Source organism: Ranitomeya variabilis, chromosome 5 (assembly GCF_051348905.1).
Source record: "Ranitomeya variabilis isolate aRanVar5 chromosome 5, aRanVar5.hap1, whole genome shotgun sequence".
In the NCBI taxonomy this organism is placed as follows: Eukaryota; Metazoa; Chordata; class Amphibia; order Anura; family Dendrobatidae; genus Ranitomeya; species Ranitomeya variabilis.
The window spans coordinates 113,489,500-113,513,079 of record NC_135236.1 but is presented as its reverse complement, the minus strand read 5'-3'; positions in this window follow the sequence as shown (position 1 = coordinate 113,513,079).

Genomic DNA, 23,580 nt, shown 5'->3' with positions numbered 1-23,580 from the left:
CCAGCTGATGCAGCCAACCTGCAGAAAGACAACACTACACAGTACCGCTTGTGAGCACTAGAGGGAGCCCAAAAATAGAATTCACAACAGTACCCCCCCCCTTGAGGAGGGGTCACCGAACCCTCATCAAGACCCCCAGGGCGATCAGGATGAGCCGCGTGGAAGGCACAAACCAAATCGGCCGCATGAACATCAGAGGCGACAACCCAGGAATTATCCTCCTGACCATGGCCCTTCCACTTAACCAAATACTGAAGCCTCCGTCTAGAGATACGAGAATCCAAAATCTTCTCCACCACGTACTCCAATTCGCCCTCGACCAGCACCGGAGCAGGAGGCTCAACAGAAGGAACCACAGGTACCACATACCTCCGCAACAAAGACCTATGGAACACATTATGAAAGCCAAACGATGCTGGGAGATCCAAACGAAAAGACACCGGGTTAAGGATTTCCAAGATCTTATAAGGACCGATGAAGCGAGGCTTGAATTTAGGAGAGGAGACCTTCATAGGAACATACCGAGAAGACAGCCACACCAAATCCCCAACACGAAGTCGGGTGTTATGACCCCAATGGCGAGGGTCTCAGAGGAACGTGGAAGTCTGCAGAATACAAAAATCCAGCTCATAGGGCAGTGGTAGCTGGGTTGACCATATATCTACTCCTAACGCCAACACCAGAAGTAGCCGGGGATCATTCCTACGTTGATTCTAGATGACACGCTCCAGCCGGAGAATCTAGCCACCCCCAGTAGAGGAAAACAAAAGACCTTTCTTGCCTCCAGAGAAGGGGACCCCAAAGCTGGATAGAAGCCCCCCACAAATAATAACGGTGAGGTAAGAGGAAATGACAAACACAGAAATGAACCAGGTTTAGCACAGAGAGGCCCGCTTACTGATAGCAGAATAAAGAAAGGTAACTTATATGGTCAACAAAAACCCTATCAAAATCCACACCGGAAATTCAAGAACCCCCGAACCGTCTAACGGTCCGGGGGGAGAACACCAGCCCCCTAGAGCTTCCAGCAAAGGTCAGGATATATATTTGGAACAAGCTGGACAAAAATACAAAACCAAAACAAAATAGCAAAAAGCAAAAAGCGGACTTAGCTGATATAACTGGAACCAGGATCAGTAGACAAGAGCACAGCAGACTAGCTCTGATAACTACGTTGCCAGGCATTGAACTGAAGGTCCAGGGAGCTTAAATAGCAACACCCTTAACTAACGACCCAGGTGCGGATAAAAGGAATGACAGAAAAACCAGAGTCAAAAAACTAGTAACCACTAGAGGGAGCAAAAAGTAAATTCACAACAGTACCCCCCCCCTTAGTGAGGGGTCACCGAACCCTCACCACGACCACCAGGGCGATCAGGATGAGCGGCATGAAAGGCACGAACTAAATCGGCCGCATGAACATCAGAGGCGACCACCCAGGAATTATCCTCCTGACCATAGCCCTTCCACTTGACCAGGTACTGAAGCCTCCGCCTGGAGAGGCGAGAATCCAAGATCTTCTCCACCATGTACTCCAACTCGCCCTCAACCAACACCGGAGCAGGAGGCTCAGCAGAAGGAACTATAGGCACAATGTACCGCCGCAACAAGGACCTATGAAATACATTGTGAATAGCAAACGACACAGGAAGATCCAGACGAAAAGATACAGGATTAAGGATTTCCAATATCTTGTAAGGCCCAATAAAACGAGGTTTAAATTTGGGAGAGGAGACCTTCATAGGAACAAAGCGGGAAGAAAGCCATACCAAATCCCCAATGCGTAGTCGGGGACCCACACCGCGGCGGCGGTTGGCAAAGCGCTGAGCCCTCTCCTGTGACAACTTCAAGTTGTCCACCACATGATTCCAGATCCGCTGCAACCTATCCACCACAGAATCCACCCCAGGACAGTCAGAAGGCTCCACATGACCCGAAGAAAAGCGAGGATGGAAACCAGAGTTGCAGAAAAAAGGCGAAACCAAGGTGGCGGAACTAGCCCGATTATTAAGGGCAAACTCAGCCAACGGCAAGAATGTCACCCAATCGTCCTGATCAGCAGAGACAAAACACCTCAAATAAGCCTCCAAAGTCTGATTGGTTCGCTCCGTCTGTCCATTAGTCTGAGGATGGAAAGCAGACGAAAACGACAAATCAATGCCCATCCTACTACAAAAGGATCGCCAGAATCTGGAAACGAACTGGGATCCTCTGTCTGACACAATATTTTCAGGGATGCCGTGCAAACGAACCACGTTCTGGAAAAACACAGGAACCAGATCGGAAGAGGAAGGCAGCTTAGGCAAAGGAACCAAATGGACCATCTTTGAGAAGCGATCACATATCACCCAGATAACGGACATGCCCTGGGATAGCGGAAGATCAGAAATGAAATCCATGGAGATATGTGTCCAAGGTCTCTTCGGGACAGGCAAGGGCAAGAGCAAACCGCTGGCACGAGAACAGCAAGGCTTAGCTCGAGCACAAGTCCCACAGGACTGCACAAATGACCGCACATCCCTTGACAAGGAAGGCCACCAAAAGGACCTGGCCACCAGATCTCTGGTGCCAAAAATTCCCGGGTGACCTGCCAACACCGAGGAATGAACCTCGGAAATGACTCTGCTGGTCCACTTATCCGGGACAAACAGTCTGTCAGGTGGACAAGACTCAGGCCTATCAGCCTGAAATCTCTGCAACACACGTCGCAGATCCGGAGAAATAGCTGACAAGATAACTCCATCTTTAAGAATACCAACAGGATCAGCGACTCCAGGAGCATCAGGCACAAAGCTCCTAGAAAGAGCATCGGCCTTCACATTCTTTGAACCTGGTAAATACGAGACAACAAAATCAAAGCGGGAGAAAAACAATGACCAGCGGGCCTGTCTCGGATTAAGGCGTTTAGCAGACTCGAGATACATCAGATTTTTGTGATCAGTCAAGACCACCACACGATGCTTAGCACCCTCGAGCCAATGACGCCACTCCTCAAATGCCCATTTCATGGCCAACAACTCCCGATTGCCCACATCATAATTTCGCTCGGCAGGCGAAAACTTCCTAGAGAAAAAGGCACAAGGTTTCATAACAGAGCAACCAGGGCCTCTCTGCGACAAAACGGCCCCTGCTCCAATCTCTGAAGCATCCACCTCAACCTGAAAGGGAAGTGAGACATCGGGCTGGCACAAAACAGGCGCCGAAGTAAACCGGCGTTTCAACTCCTGGAAAGCCTCCACGGCAGCAGGAGCCCAGTTAGCTACATCGGAGCCCTTCTTGGTCATATCCGTCAAAGGTTTCACAATGCTAGAAAAATTAGCGATAAAACGACGGTAGAAGTTAGCGAAACCCAAGAACTTCTGTAGACTCTTAACTGACGAGGGCTGAGTCCAATCAAGAATAGCTCGGACCTTGACTGGGTCCATCTCCACAGCAGAAGGGGAAAAAATGAACCCCAAAAAGGGAACCTTCTGTACACCAAAGAGACACTTTGAGCCCTTGACAAACAAAGAATTTTCACGCAAAATTTTAAAGACCAACCTGACCTGCTCCACATGCGAATCCCAATTATCAGAAAAAACCAAAATATCATCCAGATAAACAATCAAAAATTTATCCAGATACTTCCGGAAAATGTCATGCATAAAGGACTGAAAAACTGAAGGCGCATTGGAGAGCCCAAAAGGCATCACCAAGTACTCAAAATGACCTTCGGGCGTATTGAATGCGGTTTTCCATTCATCACCTTGCTTAATGCGCACAAGGTTGTACGCACCACGAAGATCTATCTTGGTGAACCACTTGGCACCTTTAATCCGGGCAAACAAGTCAGACAACAGCGGTAAAGGATACTGAAATTTGACAGTGATCTTATTTAAAAGCCGATAATCAATACAAGGTCTCAAAGATCCGTCCTTTTTTGCCACAAAAAAGAATCCCGCACCAAGAGGGGAAGAAGACGGACGAATATGTCCTTTCTCTAGAGACTCCTTGATATATGAACGCATAGCGGTATGTTCAGGTACCGACAGATTAAACAGTCTTCCCTTAGGAAATTTACTGCCTGGGATCAAATCTATAGCACAGTCACAGTCCCTATGAGGAGGCAGTGCACTGGACTCAGACTCACTGAAGACATCCTGATAATCAGACAAATACTCCGGAACTTCCGAAGGCGTAGAAGAAGCAATAGACACAGGCAGGGAATCCCCATGAATACCACGACAGCCCCAACTTGAGACTGACATAGCCTTCCAGTCCAGGACTGGATTATGGGTCTGTAACCATGGCAGCCCTAAAACAACCAAATCATGCATTTTATGTAAAACCAGGAAACGTATCACCTCGCGGTGTTCAGGAGTCATGCACATGGTAACCTGTGTCCAATACTGCGGTTTATTTGCTGCCAATGGCGTAGCATCAATACCCCTAAGAGGAATAGGATTTTCTAATGGTTCAAGAGTAAAACCACAGTGCTTAGCAAATGACAGATCCATAAGACTCAGGGCAGCACCTGAATCTACAAACGCCATGACAGGAAAAGACGACAGTGAGCAAATCAAAGTTACAGACAGAATAAATTTAGGTTGCAAATTACCAACGGTGACAGGACTAACAACCTTAGCTATACGTTTAGAGCATGCTGAGATAATATGTGTAGAATCACCACAGTAGTAGCACAAGCCATTCCGGCGTCTATGAATTTTCCGCTCATTTCTAGTCAGGATTCTATCACATTGCATTAAATCAGGTGTCTGTTCAGACAACACCATGAGGGAATTTGCGATTTTTCTATCACATTGCACCGAATTAGGTGTCTGTTCAGACAATACCATGAGGGAATTTGCGGTTTTGCGCTCCCGCAACCGCCGGTCAATTTGAATAGCCAGTGCCATAGTATCATTCAGACCTGTGGGAATGGGAAAACCCACCATAACATTCTTAATGGCTTCAGAAAGGCCATTTCTAAAATTAGCGGCCAGTGCACACTCGTTCCAATGTGTCAGCACGGACCATTTCCGAAATTTTTGGCAGTACACTTCAGCCTCGTCCTGCCCCTGAGACATAGCCAGCAAGGCCTTTTCTGCCTGAATCTCAAGATTGGGTTCCTCATAAAGTAAACCGAGCGCCAGAAAAAACGCATTAATATCAGCCAATGCCGGATCTCCTGGCGCCAGCGAAAAAGCCCAATCCTGAGGGTCGCCCCGTAAGAACGAAATAACAATTTTTACTTGCTGAGCAGAGTCTCCAGATGAACAGGGTCTCAGGGACAAAAACAATTTACAATTATTCACAAAATTCCTAAACTTAAACCTGTCTCCGGAAAACAGTTCAGGAATCGGTATTTTAGGTTCTGACCTAGGATTACTGATAACATAGTCTTGTATGCCCTGCACACGAGTAGCCAGCTGGTCCACACTTGTAATCAAGGTCTGGACATTCATGTCTGCAGCAAGCATAGCCACTCTGAGGTAAAGGGGAAGAAGAAAAAAAAAAAAAAAAAAAACTCAGAATCTTCTTTCTTATAATCCCTCTTCTGCAATGCATTAAACATTTAATACTGGCCTGGCAAACTGTTATGACCCCAATGGCGAGGGTCTCAGAGGAACGTGGAAGTCTGCAGAATACAAAAATCCAGCTCATAGGGCAGTGGTAGCTGGGTTGACCATATATCTACTCCTAACGCCAACACCAGAAGTAGCCGGGGATCATTCCTACGTTGATTCTAGATGACACGCTCCAGCCGGAGAATCTAGCCACCCCCAGTAGAGGAAAACAAAAGACCTTTCTTGCCTCCAGAGAAGGGGACCCCAAAGCTGGATAGAAGCCCCCCACAAATAATAACGGTGAGGTAAGAGGAAATGACAAACACAGAAATGAACCAGGTTTAGCACAGAGAGGCCCGCTTACTGATAGCAGAATAAAGAAAGGTAACTTATATGGTCAACAAAAACCCTATCAAAATCCACACTGGAAATTCAAGAACCCCCGAACCGTCTAACGGTCCGGGGGGAGAACACCAGCCCCCTAGAGCTTCCAGCAAAGGTCAGGATATATATTTGGAACAAGCTGGACAAAAATACAAAACCAAAACAAAATAGCAAAAAGCAAAAAGCGGACTTAGCTGATATAACTGGAACCAGGATCAGTAGACAAGAGCACAGCAGACTAGCTCTGATAACTACGTTGCCAGGCATTGAACTGAAGGTCCAGGGAGCTTAAATAGCAACACCCTTAACTAACGACCCAGGTGCGGATAAAAGGAATGACAGAAAAACCAGAGTCAAAAAACTAGTAACCACTAGAGGGAGCAAAAAGTAAATTCACAACAGTCGGGGACCCACACCGCGGCGGCGGTTGGCAAAGTGCTGAGCCTTCTCCTGTGACAACCTCAAATTGTCCACCACATGGTTCCAAATCTGCTGCAACCTATCCACCACAGAATCCACCCCAGGACAGTCAGAAGACTCAACCTGATCCGAGGAAAAACGAGGATGGAAACCAGAATTGCAGAAAAAAGGTGAAACCAAAGTAGCAGAACTAGCCCGATTATTAAGGGCAAACTCGGCCAAAGGCAAAAAAGTCACCCAATCATCCTGATCAGCAGAAACAAAACATCTCAAATAAGTTTCCAACGTCTGATTAGTTCGTTCGGTTTGGCCATTAGTCTGAGTATGGAAGGCCGACGAAAAAGACAAATTAATGCCCATCTTAGCACAAAAAGTCCGCCAAAACCTGGACACAAACTGGGATCCTCTATCAGACACAATATTTTCAGGAATGCCGTGCAAGCGAACCACATTCTGAAAAAATAGAGGAACCAAATCGGAGGAAGAAGGCAACTTAGGCAAGGGCACCAAATGGACCATCTTGGAAAAACGATCACACACCACCCAGATGACAGACATTTTCTTAGATACTGGAAGATCCGAAATAAAATCCATGGAAATGTGTGTCCAAGGCCTTTTCGGAACAGGCAAAGGCAAAAGCAAACCGCTGGCACGAGAACAGCAAGGCTTAGCCCGAGCACAAATCCCACAAGACTGCACAAAGGAACGCACATCCCGCGACAAGGGAGGCCACCAGAAGGACCTAGCCACCAAATCTCTGGTACCAAAAATCCCAGGATGACCCGCCAACACCGAAGAATGAACCTCGGAAATAACTCTGCTGGTCCATCTATCCGGGACAAACAGTCTCTCTGGTGGACAACGGTCAGGTCTATCCGCCTGAAATTTCTGCAGCACTCGTCGCAAATCTGGGGAAATGGCAGAAAAATCACTCCCTCTCTGAGAATACCAGCCGGCTCAGAAACTCCCGGAGAGTCAGGCACAAAACTCCTAGAAAGTGCATCAGCTTTCACGTTCTTCGGACCAGGCAGGTATGAGACCGCGAAGTTGAAACGGGAGAAAAACAATGACCAACGAGCCTGTCTAGGATTCAGGCGCTTGGCAGATTCAAGGTAAATCAGATTTTTGTGATCAGTCAAGACCACCACACGATGTTTAGCTCCTTCGAGCCAATGTCGCCACTCCTCAAATGCCCACTTCATAGCCAACAACTCCCGATTGCCAACATCATAATTCCGCTCGGCAGGCAAAAACTTTCTTGAAAAGAAAGCACATGGCTTCATCACAGAGCCATCAGAGCTTCTCTGCGACAAAATAGCTCCTGCTCCAATCTCAGAAGCATCAACCTCGACCTGGAAGGGGAGAGAGGCATCTGGCTGACATAAGACTGGAGCTGAAGAAAACCGGTGCTTCAGCTCCCGAAAGGCCTCCACGGCCGCAGGAGACCAATTAGTCACATCAGAACCCTTCTTGGTCAAATCCGTCAAAGGTTTAACCACGCTAGAAAAATTAGCGATGAAACGACGGTAAAAATTAGCAAACCCCAAGAACTTCTGAAGACTCTTAACAGATGTGGGCTGAGTCCAGTCATGAATAGCCTGGACCTTGACTGGGTCCATCTCCACAGTAGAAGGAGAAAAAATAAAACCCAAAAAGGAGACCTTCTGTACTCCAAAGAGGCATTTTGAGCCCTTCACAAATAAAGCATTAGCACGCAGGACCTGAAACACCATCCTGACCTGCTTCACATGGGACTCCCAATCATCAGAAAAGACCAAAATGTCATCCAAATAAACAATCATAAATTTATCCAGATATTCTCGGAAGATGTCATGCATGAAGGACTGAAACACAGAAGGAGCATTAGAGAGTCCAAAAGGCATCACTAAGTACTCAAAATGGCCTTCGGGCGTATTAAATGCTGTTTTCCATTCATCTCCCTGCTTAATGCGCACAAGGATATACGCACCACGGAGATCTATCTTGGTGAACCAACTGGCACCCTTAATCCGAGCAAACAAATCAGACAATAGTGGCAAAGGATACTGAAATTTGACTGTAATTTTATTCAGAAGACGATAATCTATACAAGGTCTCAAAGAACCGTCCTTCTTGGCCACAAAAAAAAATCCTGCACCAAGAGGGGAAGAGGATGGGTGAATATGTCCCTTATCCAAAGACTCCTTTATATAACTCCGCATCGCGGCATGCTCTGGTATAGACAAATTAAAAAGTCGTCCCTTAGGGAATTTACTACCAGGAATTAAATTTATAGCACAGTCACAATCCCTATGAGGGGACAGGGCACTGGACCTGGGCTCATCAAATACATCCTGGTAGTCAGACAAAAACTCAGGGACCTCAGAAGGAGTGGAAGAAGCAATAGACACCAACGGAGTATCGCCATGAATTCCCTGACAACCCCAACTTGACACAGACATAGCTTTCCAATCTAAAACTGGATTATGAGCTTGCAGCCATGGCAGACCCAAAACGACAACATCATGCAAATTATGCAGAACGAGAAAGCGAATCACCTCCTGATGTACGGGAGTCATGCACATGGTCATTTGCGTCCAATACTGAGGCTTATTCTCAGCGAATGGCGTAGCATCAATTCCCCTCAGAGGAATAGGAAATTCCAAAGGCTCCAGGACAAAACCACAGCGCCTGGCAAACGACAAATCAATCAGATTCAGGGCAGCACCCGAATCCACAAAAGCCATAACCGGGTAGGACGACAAAGAACAAATCAAAGTAACAGACAAAATAAATTTAGGCTGTATAGTACCAATGGTGACAGGTTTAGCGATTTTTTTTAAGCGTTTAGAGCATGCTGAGAAAACATGAGTAGAATCACCACAGTAGAAGCACAACCCATTTTGACGTCTATGACTTTGTCGCTCAATTCTGGTCAGAGTTCGGTCACATTGCATAGACTCAGGTCTCTGTCCAGAAAATACCGCCAAAGGATGAGCAGATTTGCGCTCCCGCAAACACCGATCAACCTGAATGGCTAAAGCCATAGAATCACTCAGACTTGTAGGGGTGGGAAACCCCACCATAACATTCTTAACGGCCTCAGAAAGACCTTCTCTGAAATTTGCAGCCAAGGCACACTCATTCCATTGAGTAAGCACCGACCATTTCCGAAATTTTTGACAATACACCTCTGCTTCATCCTGACCTTGAGAGATAATTAGCCAGCAACGCTTTTTCTGCCTGATTCTCAAGATTAGGCTCCTCATAAAGCAGTCCAAGAGCCAGAAAAAATGCATCTACATTAAGCAAAGCAGGATCTCCTGGCGCCAGAGAGAAAGCCCAATCTTGAGGGTCGCCACGCAACAAGGAGATAACAATTTTAACTTGCTGAGCGGAATCACCAGAGGAACGAGGTCTCAGAGATAGAAATAACTTACAATTATTCTTAAAATTTAGAAACCTAGATCTATCTCCAGAAAACAACTCAGGAATGGGTATCTTTGGTTCTGACATAGGGCTATGAATAACAAAATCCTGAATACTTTGCACCCGTGCAGTAAGATGATCCACACTAGAAGTCAGAGTCTGAACATTCATGTCTGCAGCTGAGCTCAAAACCACCCAGAGTTCAAGGGGATGAAAGAAGCAAAACAGACTGCAGCAAAGGAAAAGCGGGAGGAAAAAAAAAAAAAAAAATTTACTCAGGTCTTCTTTTATCCCACTTCTGCGATGCATTAAACACTTTTTGGCCTGCTATACTGTTATGATCCTTAGTGGTTGAGGATCACAAATTACTCCAGCTAAGTAACAAACATAGGACAAGCTCTAGGGAGGTGGCAAACTGGACTGACCGCAAATCTGAACCTATCCAAACACACTAGAAGTAGCCGGTGAACGTGCCTAAAATTCCTAGACGTCTCGAGCCAGCCTGAGGAACTAACTACCCCTAGAGAGAAAGAAAGACCTCTCTTGCCTCCAGAGAAATAATCCTCAAAGATATAGAAGCCCCCAACAGATAATAACGGTGAGGTAAGAGGAAGGCACATACACAGGGGTGAAAGCAGATTCAGCAAATGAGGCCCACTAATACTAGATAGCAGAAAATAGAAAAGGGAATCTATGCGGTCAGTAAAAAACCCTTACAAAATATCCACTCTGAGATTTCAAGAACCCCCACACCAACTAACGGTGTGGGGGGAGAAACTCAGTCCCCTAGAGCAACCAGCAAGCGAGGAAATCACATTTTAGCGAGCTGGACTAAAAACATAATGAACACTGATAATCAAAAAATGATCAAACAAAAACTTAGCTTGTCTTGGAGAGACTGGGAGCAAGGTAGCCACAAGGAATCTGAAGAGCACTGAATACATTGATAGCAGGCAAGGAACTGAGTCTCCAGGTGAGCTAAATAGGAAACCAACCAAGGATAACGAACCAGCTGATGCAGCCAACCTGCAGAAAGACAACACTACACAGTACCGCTTGTGACCACTAGAGGGAGCCCAAAAATAGAATTCACAACAGCCCTCCCCTAAACAATGGGGACCCAGACGTTTTTTTTATTAAACAATACATTTTTATTCAATTAAATCTTATAACAGAAATAACTTGTTTACACAATTATATCAGTATAACAGTCGTGTTCAAATAATCACCACTAGTACAAACCAATTTCAAGCTGGATATTATAGGAGAGGGGAGGGAAAGAAAGGACCACACAGAAGGAAAGGGGCAGCCAGGATTGTGCACAAAAGGTAAATTAATGGATAGTGGAGGGAATGAGCTTTAGGAGCTTTGTTTAAAACATTTTTCTATAACAATCTGACAAATCTAATTATGAGAAGACCAGAAAAAACAGGAAAAATATGTAAACCATCCTAAGTGTGAGTTATTGCCAGTCTAGAAGCCTCCCAAATCTCCCACTGGTGACTGTCTTGTCCTTTTTGATTTATCGAATGAACCAAACAACGTTCAGGTAGATAATGAGAGTTTATCCTACCAATGAGTTCCTCCTGTGTGGGGGTAGTAGCTTCCCTCCGGTGCCTTGCCAAGCTCTGACGGGCCACTGTTAGCACATGGGTTATCACTGGAACTAAGTTTGGGGGAAGAAGGTCCAACCCAATATTTAAGACTGCCAAGGGCCCCTCTAGGGTTAAAGGGAAACCTATCAAGGCCCTGATTAAGTCTGCCACTCTATTCAGAATCCTCTTATCTTGGGGCACCACCACCACACATGACCCAGATCCCCTTTTTTCCCACATCCTTTCCAGCATAATGAGGAATATGATTTGTTAAATTTAGAAATTTTATAAGGGGTCAGACACCAGTTCATATGTATCTTCTTTAGTTGTTCATGATGATTAATGCAGAAGGAGTGCCTTTGAGTAAATGTGCCCGCAATCCACCAGTGTTCTGGGGTGGATGAGAAAGAGAGTGCTTCCTCCCAGATTTTCATATAGGGGAGTTTGACCAACCACGCTGGCAAATTAACAGTCCTATTAAACAGAGACAATCCATGTTCATTTGGGTATTCTACTTTAATGTATTTCTGCATCATGTCTAATGGGTTAGGGCTCCACCAAGCTGGAAATGTACAAGAAAGGATAAAATGATGAATTGGGAGGTATTGATAAAAGCACATTTTGGGAATCCTGTAAAGTTGGGACAAATCTGCAAAGGAGGGGAATACAGGGCCATTTAAAAGTTTGTCAAGGGTGCTTACACCTTACTTCACCCACAGGTCTAGAGACAACCCAGAGATGTGTGCCTCTATCGCTTTTACAGAAATGAATTTAATCAAGGATTTTGTCAGTGTTCTATCAAGAATATTCCAATAAGAAATCAACGAGGACATGGTATATAAGGGAAAATTCAAATTCAGGGGCTTCAGTAGCTCGATCTCTAGCAAAAGTCTAGTAGACCTTTGCGGCCTCGAGTATGGCTGTCTTGTGGTACAAAGATAGATGTGGTACACCCATGCCACCATGGGAATATTGGAAAGGCAGAGCCCCGACCACCACCCTTGGTTTTTTGTTTTTCCAAATAAACTTACCAAGTAGGGATTGTAGGAGCCCTATCCATCTAGTTGGAAATTTGAGGGGGAGACATCTAAACAAGTAGTTAATCTTAGGCAGCAACATCATTTTTACCATTTGTATTCTGGCAACCCAGGACAGTGGGAGAAGGGTCTGCTTCTCCAAGTTCCACCGAACTTCCAAAATCAGCGATTCACAGTTCAACTTAATTAGATTTTCAAATTTTGTAATTTTAATTCCCAAATATGTAAATCCTGCTTCCTCCCACTTAAAGGGACAATGCTCTAGTATTCTATCCTTTACCAAAGGTGTAATATTTATGGGGTACATGATAGACTTTGTGGCATTTAATTTGTAATATGAGATTTTGGAGAATTCAGCTAAGGTCTCCATGACACTCACCAGGGACTCCTCCGCGCTGGTCAGAGATAATATCACATCATCTGCATACAGTCCTGTTGTGAATTAGAGTTTTTTGGCTCCCTCTTGTGGTCACTAGTGATATGACTCTGGGATTGTCTTTTCTCAGTTTGGCACCCACCTGGGTCGTTAGTCCAGGGGTGTTGCTATATGAACTTCCTGAATCCTCAGTCTGGTGCCTGGCATCGTTGTAATCAGTTCCTTTCTGTTTGCTCCTGTCTGCTGGTCCTGGTTCTTGCAAAATTAAGCTAAGTCCTGCTTCCTTGTTTTTTGGTTATTTGCATTGCTCTTATGTTTTGTCCAGCTTGTACTAAATGTGATTCCTGATTTTGCTGGAATCTCTAGGGGGCTGGTATTCTCCCCCCGGGCCGTTAGACGGTTCAGGGGTTCTTGAATATCCAGCGTGGAAATTTTGATAGGGTTTTTGCTGACCGTATAAGTCATCTTACTATATTCTGCTATTAGCTAGTGGGCCTCTCTTTGCTAAATACCTAGTTCATTCTTATGTTTGTCTTTTCCTCTTACCTCACCGTTATTATTTGTTGGGGGCTTGTATCCAACTTTTGGGGTCTTTTCTCTGGAGGCAAGAAAGGTCTATCTTTTCCCTTCTAGGGTTAGTTAGTTCTCCGGCTGGCGCGAGACGTCTAGAACCAACGTAGGCACGTTCCCCGGCTGCTGCTATTTGTGGTGCTAGGATTAGATATATGGTCAGCCCAGTTACCACTGCCCTATGAGCTGTTTTTTTGTGTTTGCAGACTTGGTATTTACTTCTGAGACCCTCTGCCATTGGGGTCATAACACAGTCCCACCACATGGTCCATATCTCCCACATGGACTCCATGTATGCTTGGATTAGTCCTAAGAGCCTCTGCCTGCAGCTCCATTAGCAGAGCAAAGATAACCGGCGAAAGAGGGCAGCCCTGCGTGCCATTAGACAGCACAAACCGGTCTGAGGTGAAGCCAGATGCACTCACCACCGCGTTCGGATTAGAGTATAGGGCCAATATAGCTTTTTTAATATCTCCCACAAATCCAAACTTATCCAGAACCTCTCCCATATGACCCCAGTGCACTCTGTCAAATGCATTCTCGGCATCAAGAGACAGTGTACCGTGGAGTTTACTAGTCTCCATTATCTCCAACAAATCTATCACTCTTCTAGTGCCGTCCTTGGCCTGTCTTCCAGGGACAAATCCAACCTGGTCAGGAGCTATCAGAGAAGGAAGAACTGACATTCTGGCTGCAAGGATTTTAGAGAATATTTTTAGATCACAGTTTATTAAAGATATAGGCCTAAAATAACCAGGAGTATTCGGGGGCTTCCGTGGCTTAGGAATGGTTGTGATTACTGCCTCAAGGTTTTCATGGCTTATTGAATAACTACATTTCCAAAAATTTAAAGTTTTTAGGAGGTAAGGAGCTAAAGTTTTTACAAAACAATGATAATAGATGTTAGAAAATCCATACGGGCCTGGTGCAGAGGATTTTTTAGTAGAACGGATTATTTGTTCTATTTCAATGATAGATAGGGAGTATTTAGATCACTTAGATGAGCCACCAATAATTCACAGGCCAACAAAAAACAACTTTTTTTATGTTTCTTTGATGAAAATAGGCAAATATTACTAATTTTGGGTCGAGAAACTCAAATATACCCACAGAATTGTTTAATTAGCTCTCGTTTTTTAGATACACGCCATGGAAGTATGTGCTGTAGGTAGCGAGAAGAATTCATTACAAGAGTATAAATTGCACAGTACAGTACACATATTTAGTATCGCCGCGTCCGTAACGACCCAACCTATAAAACTGTCCCACTAGTTAACCCCTTCAGTAAACACCGTAAGAAAAAAAAAAAAAAAAACGAGGCAAAAAACAACGCTTTATTACCATACCGCCGAACAAAAAGTGGAATAACACGCGATCAAAAAGATGGATATAAATAACCATGGTACCGCTGAAAACGTCATCTTGTCCCGCAAAAAACAAGCCGCCATACAGCATCATCAGCAAAAAAATAAAAAAGTTATAGTCCTCAGAATAAAGCGATGCCAAAATAATTATTTTTTCTATAAAATAGTTTTTATCGTATAAAAGCGCCAAAACATTAAAAAATGATATAAATGAGGTATCGCTGTAATCGTACTGACCCGACGAATAAAACTGCTTTATCAATTTTACCAAACGCAGAACGGTATAAAGAAATTCATGAATAGCTGGTTTTTGGTTATTCTGCCTCACAAAAAACGGAATAAAAAGTGATAAAAAATGGTCACGTGTCCGAAAATGTTACCAATAAAAACGTCAACTCGTCCCGCAAAAAACAAGACCTCACATGACTCTGTGGACCAAAATGTGGAAAAATTATAGGTCTCAAAATGCCACGTATATAAGTGCCACGTATTTAAGTGCCACGTATAAGTGCCACGTATTTAAGTGCCACGTATAAGCAAAGTAATGATGGTAAGCAGTCTTCACAAGTGGAGTAATTGGTCTTCTTTGGTTGGCAAATGTCACATAACCACACACGTAACAAAAATTGTTAACAATATTTGCACATTTACGAGGCATTTTCAAAGTGTAAATTCTCTCCACAAAATTACTGCAACAAGAGAAAGAGACTTCAATTAGTACAAACTATGCAGACACAATTTATAAAATGGCTGACATTGGTTCAACAGGTCTGTAATCAGGTTTACCAATACACATTTGTTGAAAATTCAAAATTTCCCTATTTTCCTGCATAATAATCTTAAATGACCTGTATCTCAGCAACAAGAGCTAATAATGATTTTTAAGTAACATATTCGTTTTTAGGATGCTAAAATTATTACAAACCAGCTATTTTCATTTCAGAAACATTTTCACTGTTGGCCAGTGATTGGGGAGTGAGATTCTTTCTATGAAGTTACCAGTTTCATGAGGATTAGGCTGAACTGTATGGGGATCGTCTTTCAGGTTGTATAGTGAATAATAAAATTGCCTAAATTCTTTATTAATGTCGATTGGATTTAGTACTTTTGCCCCCTCAGGTTTATTCAAGTATGCAATCCTATTTCTTATCTCCTTTTTTTTTATTCTTTCAGCTAAAATCTTTCCTGCTCTATCACCCATTGCATAATATTTTGTTTTGGACTTTTTAAGAGCTTTTTCATACTGGAATAAAAGTAGAGCACGCAGCCTCATTCTATGTTTGGTTATTTTTTGGTACAATTGTGGAGTGGGGTTTTTCTTGTTGATTTGTTCCAAATTGTTAACTTAAGTTAATAGGTCTGACACTGCCGCCTCGCTCCTTTTCTTTTCTACTGCTGCCATCTTAATAAAAATACCTCTCAAGTATGCCTTGTGGGCTGACCATACCACTTCATCTGAGGTAGAGTTTTAATTTATGTAACTTGGTGTCTATTAATTAATGTTTTGTTTGTTGATCAGTAAAAAATCATTTAAACGCCACCAATTAGTTTTGACTAGTGTTGAGCATTCCGATACCGCAAGTATCGGGTATCGGCCGATACTTGCGGTATCGGAATTCCGATACCGAGATCCGATACTTTTATGGTATCGGGAATAGAAATCGGAAGTTCCAAGTGTATGGTTCCCAGGGTCTGAAGGAGAGGAAACTCTCCTTCAGGCCCTGGGATCCATATCCATGTAAAAAATAAAGAATTAAAATAAAAAATATTGATATACTCACCTCTCCGGAGGCCCCTGGACATCACCGCTGGTAACCGGCAGCCTGCTTTGCTTAAAATGAGCGCGTTCAGCACCTTCCATGACGTCACGGCTTCTGATTGGTCGCGTGCCGCTCATGTGACCACCACGCGACCAATCACAAGTCGTGACGTAATTCTCAGGTCCTAAATTCCTAGAATTCGGAATTTAGGACCTGAGAATGACGTCACGGCTTGTGATTGGTCGCGTGGCGGTCACATGAGCGGCACGCAACCAATCAGAAGCCGTGACGTCATGGAAGGCCCTAAACGCGCTCATTTTAAGCAAAGAAGGCTGCCGGTTACCAGGGGCCTCCGGAGAGGTGAGTATATCAATATTTTTTATTTTAATTCTTTATTTTACACAGTAATATGGATCCCAGGGCCTGAAGGAGAGTTTCCTCTCCTTCAGACCCTGGGAACCATCAGGATACCTTCCGATACTTGGTGTCCCATTGACTTGTATTGGTATCGGGTATCGGTATCGGCGATATCCAATACTTTTCGGGTATCGGCCGATACTATCCGATACCAATACTTTCAAGTATCAGACGGTATCGCTCAACACTAGTTTTGACCAAAGAATCACTATCAGGTATGGTGAGCGAGACAGGAGCATGGTCAGGCCACAAGATGGCACCTATCGTGTCCTCAAGTGCACTACCTAGAATTCTATCATCCACAAGAATATAGTCTATCTGGCTATAGGAATTAAGTCTAGAGGAGAAGTGGGAGTAATCCATCTCAGAGCTGTGGATATATCTCCAGATATCATGCAAGTTATATTCTGAAGTGAGTGATTTCATCTCTCCTCTAGAGGTACGTCTGTTTGAGCAATCTAAGACGGCCGACATGGGGAGGCTGAAATCTCCACAGACAATTTTAAACCCTTTGGAGAACACCTGAACCCTTTTAAGTGTTTGTCTGCTAAATGAGAACTGGTGCGTATTTGGAGCATATAGAGATACAATTGTGTAATGAGTGTTGTTTAGAGAACAATTAAGGAAAATAAAACGCCCCTCTGGATCACTAGTAGTATCAAACAATTTAAAGGTTAGTGAGTCTCTTATAAAAATAGTCAGTCCACATATTTTAGTCTTGTTATTTGCAAAAAACTGGTGTGGATATCGTGGTTTTTTTAGCCGAGCATTATCCTGCGACAGCAAGTGCGCTTCCTGAACACAAATTACATCAGCAGTCTCTTTGCAAATAATCTTCCAAAAGATGGATCTTTTACCTGGCGAGTTCAAACCATTGGCATTTAGAGATAAAACCTTAATATGCATTGTCAATACTATATAGTTACATAGTTACATAGTTACATAGTTATTAAGGTTGAAGGAAGACTGTAAGTCCATCTAGTTCAACCCATAGCCTAACCTAACATGCCCTAACATGTTGATCCAGGGGAAGGCAAAAAAAACCCATGTGGCAAAGAGTAACTCCACCATGGGGAAAAAAATTCCTTCCCGACTCCACATACAGCAATCAGACTAGTTCCCTGGATCAACGCCTTATCAAGGAATCTAGTGTATATACCCTGTAACATTATACTTTTCCAGGAAGGCATCCAGTCCCCTCTTAAATTTAATTAATGAATCACTCATTACAACATCATACGGCAGAGAGTTCCATAGTCTCACTGCTCTTACAGTAAAGAATCCGCATCTGTTATTATGCTTAAACCTTCTTTCCTCCAGACGTAGAGGATGCCCCCTTGTCCCTGTCTCAGGTCTATGATTAAAAAGATCATCAGAAAGGTCTTTGTACTGTCCCCTCATATATTTATACATTAAAATAAGATCACCCCTTAGTCTTCGTTTTTCCAAACTAAATAGCCCCAAGTGTAATAACCTATCTTGGTATTGCAGACCCCCCAGTCCTCTAATAACCTTGGTCGCTCTTCTCTGCACCCGCTCCAGTTCAGCTATGTCTTTCTTATACACCGGAGACCAGAACTGTGCACAGTATTCTAAGTGTGGTCGAACTAGTGACTTGTATAGAGGTAAAATTATGTTCTCCTCATGAGCATCTATGCCTCTTTTAATACATCCCATTATTTTATTTGCCTTTGTAGCAGCTGCCTGACACTGGCCACTGAATATGAGTTTGTCATCCACCCATATACCCAGGTCTTTTTCATTGACGGTTTTGCCCAGAGTTTTAGAATTAAGCACATAGTTATACATCTTATTACTTCTACCCAAGTGCATGACCTTACATTTATCCCCATTAAAGCTCATTTGCCATTTATCAGCCCAAGCTTCTAGTTTACATAAATCATCCTGTACTATAAAATTGTCCTCCCCTGTATTGATTACCCTGCAGAGTTTAGTGTCATCTGCAAATATTGAAATTCTACTCTGAATGCCCCCTACACGGTCATTAATAAATATGTTAAAAAGAAGAGGGCCCAATACTGACCCCTGTGGTACCCCACTGCTAACCGCGACCCAGTCCGAGTGTGCTCCATTAATAACCACCCTTTGTTTCCTATCCCTGAGCCAGCTCTCAACCCACTTACACATGTTTTCCCCTATCCCCATTACTCTCATTTTATGTAACAACCTTTGGTGTGGCACCGTATCAAAAGCTTTGGAAAAGTCCATATACACTACGTCCACTGGGTTCCCTTGGTCCAGTCCGGAACTTACCTCTTCATAGAAGCTGATCAAATTAGTCTGACATGAACGGTCCCTAGTAAACCCGTGCTGATACTGGGTCATGAGGTTATTCCTCTTCAGATACTCCAGTATAGTATCCCTTAGAATGCCCTCCAGGATTTTACCCACAGTAGAGGTTAAGCTTACTGGCCTATAATTACCGAGTTCAGTTTTTGCCCCTTTTTTGAATATTGGCACCACATTTGCTATACGCCACTCCTGTGGTACAGACCCTGTTATTATGGACTCTTTAAAGATTAAAAATAATGGTCTATCAATGACTGTACTTAGTTCCTGCAGTACTCGGGGGTGGATCCCATCCGGGCCCGGAGATTTGTCAATTTTAGTGATTTTTAGACGCCGCCGTACTTCCTGCTGGGTTAAGCAGGTGACATTTAATGGGGAATTTTTATCACTAGTCATATTGGCTGCCATGGGATTTTCTTTTGTAAATACTGATGAAAAAAAGTCATTTAGCATATTGGCTTTTTCCTCATCCTCATCCACCATTTCCCCCAGATTATTTTTAAGGGGGCCAACACTGTCATTTTTTAGTTTCTTACTATTTATATAGTTAAAGAATATTTTGGGATTATTTTTACTCTCTCTTGCAATGAGTCTCTCTGTCTCAATCTTTGCTGCCTTGATTTGCTTTTTACAGAATTTATTTAATTTTCTGTATTTATTTAATGCCTCCTCACTACCTACTTCCTTTAATTCTCTAAATGCTTTCTTTTTGTCCCTTATTGCGCCCCTTACAGCTCTATTTAGCCATATTGGTTTCCTCCTATTTCTAGTATGTTTATTCCCATACGGTATATACTGTGCACAGGTCCTATCCAGGATGCTAATAAACGTCTCCCATTTTCTTTGTGTATTTTTGTGTCTCAGGATATCGTCCCAGTTAATTGCACCAAGATCCTCTCTCATCCGTTGGAAATTTGCCCTCCTGAAGTTTAGTGTCCTTGTCACCCCCCTACTACCCATCTTATTAAAGGTTACATGAAAACTTATTATTTTGTGATCACTATTCCCCAAGTGACCCCCAACCCTTATATTTGATATGCGGTCTGGCCTGTTAGTTAATATTAGGTCTAGCAGTGCCCCCCTTCTTGTTGGGTCCTGAACCAGTTGTGAAAGGTAATTGTCTCTCATAGTTGTCAAAAACCGATTACCTTTTCTGGAACTGCAGGTTTCTGTTCCCCAATCTATTTCAGGGTAGTTGAAGTCCCCCATAATAATGACTTCTCCTTGAGTCGCAGCCTCATCTATTTGCTTTACGAGGATATTCTCCATTGCTTCCATTATTTTTGGAGATTTATAACAAATCCCTATCAGTAATTTATTATTTTTTCCCCCTCCCCTTATCTCCACCCACAGGGACTCTACATTTTCATTAAATTCACCTATATTATCACGCAGGATGGGTTTTAAGGAAGATTTTACATATAGACACACCCCTCCCCCTCGCTTATCTGTACAGTCATTTCTGAACAGGCTATAGCCCTGCAAGTTAACAGCCCAGTCATGGCTCTCATCCAGCCACGTCTCAGATATCCCCACCATGTCATAATTATGTTCCAACAACATTAGTTCTAATTCGTCCATGTTGTTGGCGAGGCTTCTGGCATTAGTATACATGCACTTGATGTTACTCTCTGTACCTCTATTCTTTCTTAAATTACTAACTGTTCTAACCCCACCCCCCATGCCACCGCCACCCCCAACTTCCTTATTTGTGCCCAGGTCTCTATCTGCACTATCTTCCCCTCCTATAAAATGAATACCCTCCCCCCAATCCCTAGTTTAAACACTCCTCCAACCTTCTAACCATTTTCTCCCCCAGCACAGCTGCCCCTTCCCCATTGAGGTGCAGCCCGTCCCTAGCGTAGAGCCTGTAGCCAACTGAGAAGTCGGCCCAGTTCTGCAGGAACCCAAACCCCTCCTTCCTACACCAATTCTTGAGCCACTTATTAACCTCCCTAATCTCCCGTTGCCTCTCTGGCGTGGCACGTGGTACAGGCAGTATTTCGGAAAATACCACGTTGGAGGTCCTTGCTTTCAGCTTGCAGCCTAATTCCCTGAAATCATCTTTAAGGACCTTCCACCTACCTCTAACTTTGTCATTTGTGCCAATGTGCACCATGACCGCTGGGTCCTCACCAGCCCCTCCCAGTAATCTGTCCACCCGATCAGCGATGTGTCGGACTCGAGCGCCAGGTAGGCAGCACACCGTCCGACGATCCCTGTCTTAAATATACTATATATCTTGCTCTATGTGAAACCATTGCTCCTAAATGAGTGACAAACATGGGAAGGACAGACGGGGGAGGACGGACAGGGGAACATATTTGCTTGTATATGCAAATGAAGGGTTATCAAACCGAAATTTTTGCTTCAACATAAGAGGAAGTCCCCTTACAGTTCCAAAAAAAAAACAAAAGAGAAAAAGAAAAAAAGTGGAAAAATATCTGGAAAGAGAGTGAAAAAAGACACTGTGGGCAATTTTATCTGGTTTCAACAACGCCATAGAGACACCAGGCACAGAGTAGAAAGCAGGAAACAGATAGCGGCTCTCTAGTAATCAGTCATGCCTTAAACCAGTCTGGGTCCAGTTTTTTCTTTTTCTGTGCCTGAGGAGCTCTTTTGTTATTCGGATATATAGGCTGAATCTTCCATTTTAGCAATAAATCTCTCACCTTTTCCGGGGATGTGCAGACAAATATGGAATTGTCCCTCAAGATTTTCAATTTCGTGGGGAACCCCCAGTGGTACTTAATCCCTTGATCTCTGAGGGCTGCAGTGTATGGCATATACTCCCTCCTCTCAGCTAAAGTACCTGCTGACAAGTCAGGGAAAACCTTCAGCTGGGCCAAATTATCTGGAAATTTCGGCCTTTTCCTGAGGCCAGCCAGAAAAGTCTCCTTCACTGTATAGAAATGAATGCGGGCAATAACATCTCGAAGTAAATCTGGGCTGAGGCCTTTTGGCAGGTCTCTGTCAGGAGTAGATTCATCAATCCCTCTAATGCGAATATTGCTCCTCTTAGACCTTTCCTCAAAGTCCAGGGTTTTGTTGTGAATTTGGGAAACCTCCTTTTCTAAAGCCTTATAGGATCTATTAGTTCATTATGAGATTTAGTAAGCTCTGCCAGTTTCTGCTCCAGATCATCAGTTCTAGTACCCAGCTCATGCAGCTCTCCCTTAAAGTCTGATATCATTGCTTTCAGATCAGATTGGAGCTCTTGTCTAAGGGACTTCAGGAAAGCCTTCATTGTTTTTTTGTGTAAGGGGGATATCTGTCTGCACCTCCTCACCCCTTTCTGTGACTGCTGCATGTGAGCCCCCCTTGATGAGCAAGAAGAAGGAGCTGGGGAAGGAGAAGCTGCAGCCATTTTAGAGGCTGCACTCAGTACCTAGTCCTGGGAGAAATATGCAGTCACCTTTCTTGGGGAGCTCCTTCTCACTGACTTACCCTGTACCATTCGGATCACTGTGTCCTCAGGTCACCACGTAACTTATATAGGCCTTCCCAGAGTGATTTTTCACCTTGTTGTGCCAAGTTGAAGCCGATCTCTGCTGGAGCTCCTGCACTACACAGCCAGTGCCATCCAAAGCTTGGCCACGCCACCGGGACCCAGACTTTTAAGACAGAAAATCAATCTCTCTCTCACGAACGTCCCTTGAAACTCAACATTGTTATGGACTTCCAGGAAAGGCTGTGCCCTGCTTTTAGAAACCGGAGAGTAACTGTCCAGTACAACCGCCGAACTTGTAAGTTTGGGTTCTTTCGTCTCTAGCAATAAAGTTTCATAGTTGGAGTCTGCCAACTGGGATCACTACGAAAGTAAGAATGTGAAAAAGGGGTCCACCGTGCTGTATTTTAAGTGACAGAACAAGCATCGTAATGCTACATGATTGCCAATGGAAAGTGGTTAAGTCAAGGGTTCTTGCAAATGGTGGGGGTCTCAATGGTTGGTGTTATGATCTGGTGACTTTGGAGCCGCATGAGAGACTTTCTCAGGAGTAGGTGGTACCTGTACTGACCGCAAACCCTAAACTAACACCGCAGCTAGAAGTAGCCGTGGGATGTACCTAACACGTCCTAGACATCTCGACACAGCCGGAGGACTAAATACCCCTATAGATGGAAATAGGAATTCTATCTTGCCTCAGAGCAGAACCCCAAAGAATAGGCAGCCCCCCACAAATATTGACTGTGAGTATAAGAGGAAAGACACACACAGGCAGAAAAACAGGATTTAGCAAAAGAGGCACTTCTAGCTAAATAGAAAAGGATAGGACAGAATTCTAAGCGGTCAGTATTAAAATCCTAAAAATATCCACAGCAGATAATACAAATATTCCACATCTAACTAAAGACATAGAAAGTATATCTGCATCTCCTGAGAATCCAGCAT